The sequence below is a fragment of the Pinus tabuliformis genome, chromosome J (assembly GCF_031772625.1).
Source record: "Pinus tabuliformis cultivar Carrire ecotype Pingquan chromosome J, CPIR1, whole genome shotgun sequence".
NCBI lineage: Eukaryota > Viridiplantae > Streptophyta > Pinopsida > Pinales > Pinaceae > Pinus > Pinus tabuliformis.
Window position 1 is genome coordinate 678,976,448 of NC_142295.1, and position 12,445 is coordinate 678,988,892.

Consider the following 12,445-nt stretch of genomic DNA (forward strand, 5'->3'; position numbering starts at 1 on the left):
GAAGCCGTTTTCATAGAAGCATCGGCTGGTGCAACAAAATCCTCATAATAACCTTCTTCCTATTAAAACAGAAATACACTAAAAAATTGATAAATCCAACCAAAATCCTTTACCTAGATTCCAAATTTATTAAATCGGGCCTATATCCTTATCGGGTCTGAGCCTGAAATCGCAATCGGTATATCGGGAGTGCAACAGTCCTGTAATCGGGGATTGTCGACTGCCGATCATTGATCATCGATATCGGCGTCAGCCGATCACATCAGCATCCCGCTCACATAAAAACCCAGTGTCCCAATCTTCGATCACCGATAATGATCCCGTCGATCGCTTTATATCACTGATCGCATCGCAAGTCGGCCCCTGCTTTCTCTGATATCACCGACATGCATATATGGCCTTCCTCCAACCTGATTTTTGGTAATCGCTGATCGGGGTTCTAAAAATATTCCCTTTGCATGATTCCCGGTTTGATTTTCCTTATAAAGGCTTTAAGTCCATTTTTATGAGAAAAACCTCCTTTTTCAAAGAAACAAAGGCAACTCTTTTTGCAATAACTTCATCATCTGGACTCGGATTGATGAACCATTCACACCTCTGTGATCAGGAAGACAAGATCTACGCTCTGGTCCTATCTTGACATCATTCCAAACACTTTCATTTTTTAGCATTTCCATGCCATTGTGTCTGAAGATCAACCTGGATCAATCCTCCCCGTTGAGAAGCTTTTAGTCCTCCAAAAGCATAAAAAGTAATCTGCAACTCTCCCTGTACCCTATCTACATCAAAAGCATGCTGAAAAGGTCTCGCTTCCATCTCCTTCACCTTTGTTCTTCGGAGTCCTAAGCGACGAACTGACACCTACTACCTCTACAACCTGTAGTATATTATTTTGCAAATTACATGCTTTGAATGACATGACCAACTAATGACCCAAAACGTCCCATACTTTCCACGAGTTTATAACACATACTCGGTGGTCAAGTTTACATTAAGATGGACGTAACACTCCAACTATAACAATAAGGCCAACCCATCACGGTTTCTTCAAAAAGTGATGGAAAACTCATCATCACAGCAACGCATAATTTACATACATAAGGGAAAACACTATTGTGTCGACAAGTGATGGAAACATAACATCACTTTTAGAGTTTTAATATGCAACTCAAAACATGACCAAACATCATTGTTGCTGACCACGTGATGGAAACACATCATCACGTTTACATTTTAAAATGAAACAAGTGATTTACAAAAGAATGACCATGAAATGACAACATGTCTAGAAACCATTTCTCACTTATCTTTGTGAATGGATCACCTCCTTGAGGTGGTTTTGCTTGTCGAACAACTACCTTACCTGGTTCACGCACCGTCACTTTGTCTTTAGGGCGCTGCTCTGGATGGAGCTTCCAACAAGTGGCCTTTTGATGGCCATTTCTATCGCTATGACTGCAGTAGGCTCTCTGCCTCCATATCTACTTAACCTATTTCTTTTCATGTTGTTGAGAGGGTCTTTCATGCCTCATGAGTGCTACCATTCTTTTCCAACACTTGGAAAAGGTATGGTTAGGTAAACCACAAAAATTACATGTTTTTTGATGCCTTGATATTCGTTCATTATTAGAAACCCGATCATAATCAAAATGAACATTCGAAGATCGAAAGTGGTTATACCTTCCTTTGTTGTTTTTTATGTCAGCATGGCAATGAGAGCTTGCCTCAGCTCTCTCCCTGCAATGGAAACTGTCATGGGATGATGGGGATTTTTTCCCATCATTCTCTTTCCTCGATGATGTCTTGGACGAATCTGACACCTTTGAGAAATCTCCTTTCGTGTATCTCAAGCCTAAAAATTGATGCTCATGCACAACCTCCAAAGGTTGAGTGATACCTAGGTTATTAGCACCAAGTTATTTCTCCTCGTGCCTCGTCTTTGTAAGGAGCCTCATGTTTGCCCTTGTAATTGGGATCTCCAAATCTCCAACAGACATCATACTATGAGAAGATGAAATCAAAAGGAAATCAACATATTTTACCTTCTCTTTCGATTTGGAAAGAACTAATGAGGACTGCTCATCATCTGTCGTTGGTGGTTCACTAATTGTCTCAGCACATTCCCCAAATTCTTTCTTGACATGCCCAAGTCCTACCTGATGGGGTAATTCCTCTACTTTGATGGGGTTGACAATGCCTTGGCCATTAATGACCAATTCTTTTCATTCATACCCCATTCTCTTTAACAGTTTGGAGCCAATTCCTGTGGTGTGATTTTCAAACACAATGAAATCATCATTAGGAAACATATATGAAGATGGAGAACTAGTTTTTACCTCATATGGGTTATGCTGCAGCTTTTCCAAGGCCTCATCCTTTGCTTGCAACTGTCGTAGCAAACATTGTTTTTCCTCTTTCTCTTCATGTAAGCGCATCTTCAATTCATCATTCTCTGTTTGAAGATTATGTTTGTTTTGCTTCAGTTCTTTCATGGCCTCTTCTGTGGCTTTAAACTAAAGCTGTAATCGCTCCTTTTCCTCTGCCTCTTTCTGTAGAGTTTCATACACAATTTCCACTTTCTTGGAAATGTCGAGCATGGTCTCGTACATTTCTCTTTCATCCTCTTTCATTGCATGTTCCATTGTTCACACTGCAATTCACATACATGTAAAGACCGCTCTGATACCACTTGATCCAGGTCCGGGTGTGAAGAAGGACCCTTCCAATACCTTTTACTTTCGTGATGTGTTAAAATTTATTTTTAAAAGAACATTGATGAATACATCTGCATTCGGAAAAGAAGAGGAACATAACAATCATCAGCACATAGAAACAAAAGTCGTTGATAACGAAGTAGGTCCAGGAGGGACTACGTCTCCGGGCCCCGGTGTCAAGATGGTGTAGACCACTACATTAAGTGTTGTCAATAATGGTGATGTAGACAGAGATTCTTGATCATACAAGGAAAAATGCACTTACGCAGGAGTGGCTCTAAGAGATATCCCACAACTTGGAACTCTCAATCAAACTCCTATCAGTATGACACAAAAACATGCATGGTGAGCATCCCGCCAACATGGCACAAAATGGATGTCAAAACAAAACACATGCATGACAACAACAAGAGTATTCCAACAACATAAAACAAGGGATCTCAAAACATAACATAAGGAGTTATGACAACTAGTACATCACATAAAATATTCTGCATAACATGAAGCAAGGAATCATGACATGTAAGAAACAAGATCTTGCATCAATATCAATCAAGGATCCATGCAACATAATTTAAAAGAAGAAGTATATGGACAATAACCATATACCTCACACCACGGGCCATCTGAAGAACTACATGTCTCACTGCTGAAGCTGCTTGGACCATCGATCTCAAGGCATCGATGAAAGAAGATGGCTACTCACACAAGAATGTGGACATCTGAATTAGACTGTAAAAGTGTTGAAACTTGCTTAAACATCAATTTCACAACATCAATTACAAGAAGAAGAACCAATCAAATAAGAATCGATCAAAGAAGAATTGATCAAAAGATGAATCGATCTCAGAATAAGAATCAATTAATGAAAAATCGATCAAAGAAAATAATTGCTATGAACTCTCGTCTATATAGCTCGCTGGCTATCTAGCTCTGTAGTGCTCTGGCTTATGTCACTGTGGCTCTACAATCTTCCTCAATCAAGCACTCTCTGGCTTCATGCTTCTCTGTAGCTCTACGACTCTGCAAATTTCAAGCACTACTATGTGGATTTCCTGCTCCTCTGCGTACTCAGGCTCTCGAGCCTCTCTCCACGTAGCCTCTCAGGCTCTCTGCCACACTGCTCTCTTCCTCTGTCATGCAGCCTTTAGTCTCTCCCCCTCAGCTCTCGGCATCCATCGTGTTTTATAACGTGTTTGGAACAGGGCTGCTTAAGAATTGGAGGTCTGTTTTGTTTATAATGGAAGTTGTTTGCATAGAAGCATCGGATGGTGCAACAGAATCCTCGAAATATCCTTCTTCTTGTTAAAATAGAGAGACACTAAAAAACTGATAAATCCAACCAAAATCCTTTACCCGGATTCCAAATTTATTAAATCAAGCCTATATCATTATCAGGTCCGAGCCCGAAATCGCAATCGGCATATCGGGAGTGCAACAATACTGTAATCGGGGATTTCCAACCATCGATCACCGATCACCAATATCAGCGTCGGTCAATCGCATCGGCATCCCACTCACATAACGGCCTGGTGTCCCAGCCTCCAATCACCGATAACAATCCCGGCGATCGCTTTATTGCCGATTGCATCGCAAGTCAGCCCCTGCGTGCTCCGATATTGCCGACATGCATATATGGCCTTCCTTCAAACCGATTTTTGGTAATCACTGATCGGGGGTCTAAAAATCCGCCCTTTTCATGATTCCCGATGCAATTTTCCTTATAAAGGCTTTAAGTCCATTTTTATGAGAAAAACCTCCTTTTTCAGAGGAACAAAGGCAACTCTTTTCGCGATAACTTCATCATTTGGACTCGGATTGACAAACCGTTCACACCTCCGCAATCAGAAAGACGAGATATATTCTCTGGTCCTATGTCAACATCATTCTAAACACTTTGATTTTCGAGTGTTTCCATGCCATTGTGTCTGAAGATCCACCTGGATCAATTTGCAACTTTTCTTCTACCTACCCTTTATTTATCCTAACATTTTTTCTTCATTTCATTGGGTGCATTTGAGCTTGCTGACCCTTTATTTCATTTTCTTTTGACAAGCAAACTATCTAATTCTTACCTTATAACTTCCAACAGTTCAGGTTAAACTGATGAGCTCATTTTTATTCTCTACCTAACTACTAATTTTCCAAGGCTAAACAATTTGGCTATATATTCATTCTTTATCTATTAACATGAAATTTAAAACATGAATGAGTCAAGATTAAGCTATTTGACCATCATGGATTGTGGCATTTCTAACAAGAAGCACACAACCTTATTTTGCATAATAAATTAAAAAGTAGTGGCATTTGAATTTGCACACTTTCATGATCTGTATTATTTCTTTTTAGGGATCATATTTTTCAATTTTTTGATCTTTTTCTTTCTTTTTTGTCCTTTGATTATTCTTTTAGGACATACCCTTTTTACATTTTTTAAATTTTAATATGGAAAACATTTTGCAGAAAGAAAAAGTATGTACAATATTACAAGTCTAACCATAGCCAATTCAAAATTCTGAATCCTATTATTATAGGACCCTAACACCTTGTAGTCGTCGATGATGAATATCCTTTCTATGATGTAGAGAGTTGTGACAATCCTCCAAGTGTGATCCATGTCTTGGTATAGCCTACACAATCAACTTTAAATTTAGACAAGTGAGGACTTGCATTGATCTCCAATATATATATATATACAACCAATAGAATGATAGATTTATTGCCATAAACATAAATCAATGAAGCATGTGAAATATATCGACCTGGTGTCCTTAGAGGGGATGATACCTTTTTTACCCTAGCTATGAAGAAGCTTGATTAAAGTTTTAGGGATGAAACTTCCAAGGTATGCTGATGGAGATGCCCTAGAATGAATCAATCAAACCTGTAATATTGAATCCAAGTTGCCCAAAGGAGTCCATATATAGATTCTCGAGAGGATAGGTTTAGGAATCCCATAAGGCTTAGGAAGGAGATCAACAATTAACCCAAGGGTTACCTAATAATTGGTAACAAGAACATATAAGAAATAATTTACACTCAAGTTTAATTATACTTTATACTTAATCAAATCCCAAAAGTATGGAACAAATGACGTTATGGTCAACAATATCTCAGACACATTTTCAGCATATGTCAAAAGACACCAAGAGTGAATATTCAAAAGGGGATTGTGTAATTGTTCAATGCTCTATGTTTTACTTTTACATATTATTCTAATGGTATATTTAAGAGATTTGACTGTTTTACCTATTTTAAGTGAGTATGTTCAAGTGATTTGGATTTATTGATATTCCTCTTATATAATATATTCACATGCTTTGAATTTATTGATATTCATATACAAGAATTGAATTAATTAATTTTCATCATGTGTATGGATCTAAAATTAACATAAATCCAAAGAATTGATATATTAAAATGATGAAATCATTCCAAAGGCTTCACTGATGAGAAAGAGCCATGATTGAGATGGTTTTATGTCGTTGTGCATCCAAAAATCTTTCTACGCTAAATGCAATTCTACTAATTCGATATGGACTTGACTCATTCATCTGAGCATACCTTACCAATGTAGTCCCCCTTATTAATCCTTGACCTTATGGCTACAAGGAAGTTTTTATGTCATTTTTCAATGTGTCTCCCATACAAACAGATAATAATTTCATCGTCTTAAATCAAGGTTTTCACACACACGCACACACACACCCATATCTTTATGGGTGTGTGTGCATGTGTTATATTTCTTATATTTATTTTTTAAACTGTGTTTTAAGTTTGAAGTTTTCTTTGGCCTCCCCCACACTATATCCACTTGTAACTTAGGTTTAAGTGTATATTTTATTTTTAATTTTCCCTAATGAAATAATACTAGAATTAACTTTGGTATTACTTCTCTAACATTAAACGTTTCTATGCATGGTCCATCAAATTAGGTCATATTTGTGTTGTTTGACCTTTCTTTCATGATCTTACATTTCCTGTAATATTTCTCATGCTTTGTGACTTTTGGGTTTTCACTACATCATACCTTGAAAATGTTTGACAACCTCACCACTTCACAGCTTGAATATTCCTAGCAAGCAAGCAAAAATTAAAGCTTTTAGAGCCTCTCCATATACTAACATCCACTACTAAGAATGTTCTAGGAATGCTTCTTATTTCTTTTGTTCTTCAAGATTATGGAGTCCACCACTAACATCTATATGATCAATATCTTGTATACAAAAATCAAGAAGAAAATAACCATCGATGAGATTTCAATTTCAGATTGGTAATTTTAATGATCCAAGTGGATAGTGGTGGCCACCCACATATTCCATTGGCTCATACCAAGAATTTTTTGTTATGGTAATTTTCTATTTTTTGTAGTTTTCATAACCTAAACTTCCAAAGTTGTTTTAAGGAACTAAATGACATTTTTTGGGGGTAAATGGGAAGAAAAGAGTCGTTGAATAACATTTGTAGTTGAATTTTTTTCTTCTCAGGTAGAAGTTTCTAATGGGCTGTCATGCATGCCAAATGAATATCATATGTCAAAGTTACAACCCCAGGAAGTTGACATTCCAACTTACCCCACTCGGGCCCATAAGCCTTTGGTGATTCATCTCACAAGGTTAGGGTTTTGGATTTTTATGATTTCTAATTATTTCTTCATGATAAACAAGCTTTTGAGCCTCATTGTAACACAATTTAGGAAGGTGAGTAGTTGTCACATTCTTCTCAGATATAAGCTACCATTGCTTAAGCTAGTTGCTTTCATTCATTATGTAAACATTTTTAGCATTTGTTATTTATTAATTGAAGTTCAGTTTCATTATAGCTCTAAGTTTTTATTTTAAAGATGTATTTCATTTCGTTTCTTTAATGTATGGATCAATGGTATTAGAGGGTCTTCTCTTTATCTTTTTTTTTGTGGATGTCCCCAAAGAGGTCTAGGTATAAGGAGTTAGGAATCAAATTTATTGAGCTCTTAAAAGAACATATTGGTCGACCTTGATGGCCTCCCATGACAAAAGAAAATAAAGATGAAGGAGTAGGAGATCCTATCAAATATTTACTCGAAGAAGCCCTTGAGTGAAAAAATATTGAAATGATAGATAAATTTTCCCAAATCCTTTGATGGATATTAATAGGAAACACGTCTTCATCCAACAACCACTTTGGAGGCACCACCCCCTTTAAGGTACAATCCAATTTTGATGTCCCTATATTTCAAGGCTAGATAGATGCAGATGCTCTAGATAAATGGTTAAATCTACTAGAAGTATATTTTTTGGTCCATAATTTTTTTGATAGAGAAAATATTACTTTTTCACTGCTTAAAATTGCCCCCCATGTAAAGGACTAGCGATGAACTTACTGTGACAAAAGGGCCACAATATTCCACACTATTTTTAGTTGTATCCCATTGGAACTCTTTTAAGGATGATTTTAAAGAACAATATTACCCTGTTGGAAGATACAAAGAAAAAAATATAAAATGGACTACATTATAGTAGGAAAGGTACCAAGAAGTACTAGAGTTCACGAATATCTTTGATACCTCTGATGTGAAGTTAGGTATCAAGGACTATGAGTGAGATATGGTGCTCAAGTCTCATGGTTGTCTACAAAAATACATCTAGACAAAAATGGAGTTGTTTGATATCTCCTTGCTTAATGCAACATATCGATATGCTACCAAATGAAGCAAAAATTTAAAGAGAAGAAGTGAGACTTTAGATTCACGAATCCAAAGAAAGGAAAGGGAACCCCCAAACCATAGAAAAAAGGACAGAACCAAGATGGAACAACCCAAGACAACCTATCAAAGCCACAAGAAAAGAACAACAATGGGAATATGAAGAAAGACACAAGAAAGTGGCGTGAGTTCTACAAGATGCCCACTCATAACACGAATGAGTGTCGTGCAAACTAGTTGTTAGAATTGTATTTTCATTGATGGAAAAGGAAAAGCATTCATGGCCAAGGCAAAGAATATGATGGAAAAGGTGTTGCAAGGCTCAGATATTTCCTAGACGATTGCTGAGGCAATTGGTAATAGTGCAGATACTTTGGATCTATTTATTGTACAAAAAATCATGTAAAAGCATATGAAACCCACTTAGATGGATAGAGCTATGAAAGATATTTCCATTGGTATGTGGAAGGTTGAAAATGGCCTCTCGGATCAAGATTTATGCCATGTCAAAGTTACAAATCTAAAAGACAAACCTTGCAGAGCTAAAGTAGTTGGAGACCCTTTTGGCGCATAGTTAAGTTTGGTGCACAACTAAACACAGTGGATTCTTTGGCACAGTTTATATCCAAAGAATCAGGCAGACATGGAGTAGACAACGTAACAGCGGGGAGCATATTGATTAGCCCAAGTTGGAGCCCACATAACGTGAGCCTGACGAAGGTAGCTTGATGGTTATACTCGGGAAAAACCTTCAAGAGCGCTTAAGGGAACATGTGGGATGATGTGGGTCGGGCAGCAATGTAAGGACCAATAGACAGAGACTCAAGCTAGAATGGAAGATTCAATAACAGGTTAAGGGCTTGAACCCAATGGTTTTATTAAAATAGTTTAACAAAGAAATTGGTCGCAAAACAAGGCCTTGAAACCCTTTCTCTCTCCATACACATGGCAACATTTTATTGGTTGGATGGTGGAGCCCATGATAGTTCATCCCACTAGGTGAATCTCAAAAGCTAAAATAGAACGCAGAAGTTAAGAAATGAGATGGTTTAAGCAAGATACGTTGTAGAATATGAATGGTCGATGATGACATTCCAACAAAAGGTCAACACGTGGCAAGTGTTTTTCAGGTTTTCAGGTACCCTAGTGGACTTAATCTAAGTGAAAGGTGTCACCACTAAGATGGAATCACATGGCACATGTGATTTCAACATGAATTTATCCTGGAGGAAGGACCCCAAAAGATTTTGGGTAGTGCACAGAGGAACCGACAGGCTTAGTGGGAATCGGGTGCATGTGGCAGTTGTCAAATCTAGCTTACCCCGACAACATTATGATTGGCCCATGGTTGTAGTGGGAGGATGCCACAGGGAAACTCATCTTGTAGGCTTGTCCCCGGTGGTAAAATATGGGCACAAAGAAGAAATGTTGGGAGACAGACGCTGAGACACGAAGGCGGTATGGTTGGCAGAGCAGTGACCAATGGGACAAGTGGAAAGGTGGACCCACTGGGATAGCTCACCCCACAAGCTAGATCCCATAGGTAATACAAAGGTGCAAAAAGGTTTATGGCCAGGATTTATGGAAATTTATAGAGAAAGGGATGGAAAGATTCCCAACAAGTGACAATTCTATCAAGAAACCAAAAACTCACTCTAACACATGGTTTTGTTCCAACATGAAGACCAAGAACAATAGAGGTCTTCGAGTTATAAAATAAGTGTTTGGGGATTATTGCAAAATTGGATCTACAGTATTGAATTTTTTCTTATAGTGGAGCCTTGTCATTTATCAAAGCACTAAAAGACAAATTAATGAAATGGTTAGAGAGTTACAAATATGGCAGTGTAATATAAATAAAAAGTAATAAGCCCGCAAAATTAATTTGGTAGCGTAAACGCTTGGGACAAAATTTATATGGAGGCAATCTTTTGCAACGGTGTTTTATTGAAAGGATTTGGGACTATGTTGAAGTTCTTTCGAAACATGGATGAATGGTTTGGCAGTTATATATGGAAATTCTTTTGAATAAACGATATGGTAATGTTTTTGCATGGATGAATGAGTCGGAAACTTGAATTTTGGCAATTAGGCTAAACATAAGAGTAGCGAACTAAAATCTCCAAGATTGGAATGAATATCTTAGTGGCATTGTATTTGGAAACATGGGAAATTATAGAGGTAGTTTTAGCAGAAACACTAAGTTTGGAGATTTTCCAAAAATAGAAAAGCCTAGCTAAATCTTGTAACAAATTCTAGAACAAAAAATTTGAGCAATTTAACTCATAATTTCTTGAAGTGACAAGTGAGTAATAAAAGAATACTTGAAGAGAAGTTTCAAAAGACTCGGCTGAACAAGACAAAGAAAAAAAATTTAAATGGGTTCATGCAAAGATCAAAGAACAAGTTAACAAAAGCAAAAAAGCCAAAAATATCAAGTCGGATCCTTTATAAGCATAATCGATTGAGGAATTATGTAAATTTGTTGTAGCAGTGTGCAAGTTGGATTGACATTGCAGATGTGGATGGTGTATTTAGTACTAATCACATATTATTGAAGGTGGTGTTGGAAAAAATGTTATATTTTGTAAGAAGATATGGCATTCATGGTTCTAGTTTGAAAAAAAATGAATCATTGATGTCAAGCAATTTGTAGCTTGCATATAGGTGTTGGTAAATAATTTGGGTTGTAGATCCATTTAGTTGTAATTGATAAATCAGGGAGTTGTATCTTCTTGTTGGTAGTAGCCAAAGAAATTTGTAGCAGCAAGTTGTAGCTTGCCTTGTGATGAAATTGAAGAGAAGTTTCAAGAAGTTGTGTGTTCCTTGTGTTACTGATGTTATTTCATGTCATGCTCATATGAATGAATTGTTGAAGTTATTTATAGTGTCCTAATATCATTTCATAAGTGAAATAAAGTTTTTTAAATAGAAAAAAATAGTACAATACTGATTCACCCCCTCATAGTATTGTCCTTGTTTCTAATAATTGGTATTCGAGCAAGGTTACTACATATCAATTTAATAGCTAGAAGTAAGATCAAGGACCATGGAAAACTAGGAATCAATATTTACCAATAGGGAACCTATGTTCAATGGAATAAACTATGTTTTTTGGATAGAAAGGATGAAGACTTACATTCAATCACTTGGAGTTGATGTATGGGATGTTGTGGAAGAATAATATCAAAAGCCTTCAACAGTGATTACCAAAGATCAGAAAATGGAATTCACATGCAATGCCAAAGCTATGAATGCCCTGCTTACTAGCCTACCTGAATCAAAACTTGTCAAAGTAATGGATTGGACATCTACCAAAGTTAGCTGGGACAAGATGAGTAGATGCTATGAAGGTGACAACAAGGTAAAGAAAGATAAACTTCAAGGTTTTAGAATGCAGTTAGTGTCTTGGAGTATGCATGATGATGAAGATAATGCAAAAACAAATTTAAGAGTTGATGAGGTTGTGAACACTACAATAGGCCTTGATAAGAAGCTAGATGAAGTTGTAGTAGTTCAAAAGGTGTAGAGATCTCTTCCTGAGAGGTTTAATCTCAAGCTTTTAATCATTGAATAAATTAACAATATAAACACTCTCACTTCAGATCAATTACTTGGAATCCTTAATGCATATGATATGAGAATATCAAATGGAAAGCCTTAAACAAAAGAATCATCCTTCAAAAAAATAAGAAGCCTAAAGAAAAGCATGATGATTCATGTTGTGAATCTAATGAAGAAGAAGGCAAGTTTGTGAGCAAGCTCAAGAGAGGCTTAGGAAAGTATAAATGTAAGCTACCTTTTAAGTGCTTTAATTGTGGAAAGGTCAGTCACTATGCTTCAAAATATCTTGAAAATAAGAAGAAGGATTATGATCCAAGTGAAAAATTCATAAGTACAAAAAGATAGAACGAAGACTAAAAATAGGGGTCTTCTTGTTCAAGAAGACAACTCATCTGAAAGTGAACCCATCCAATCCTCATATGAGGACAAAGATGATGAAAGCCCAAAATAATTCATGTTGATGGCCATAGACAATCTGCAAGTC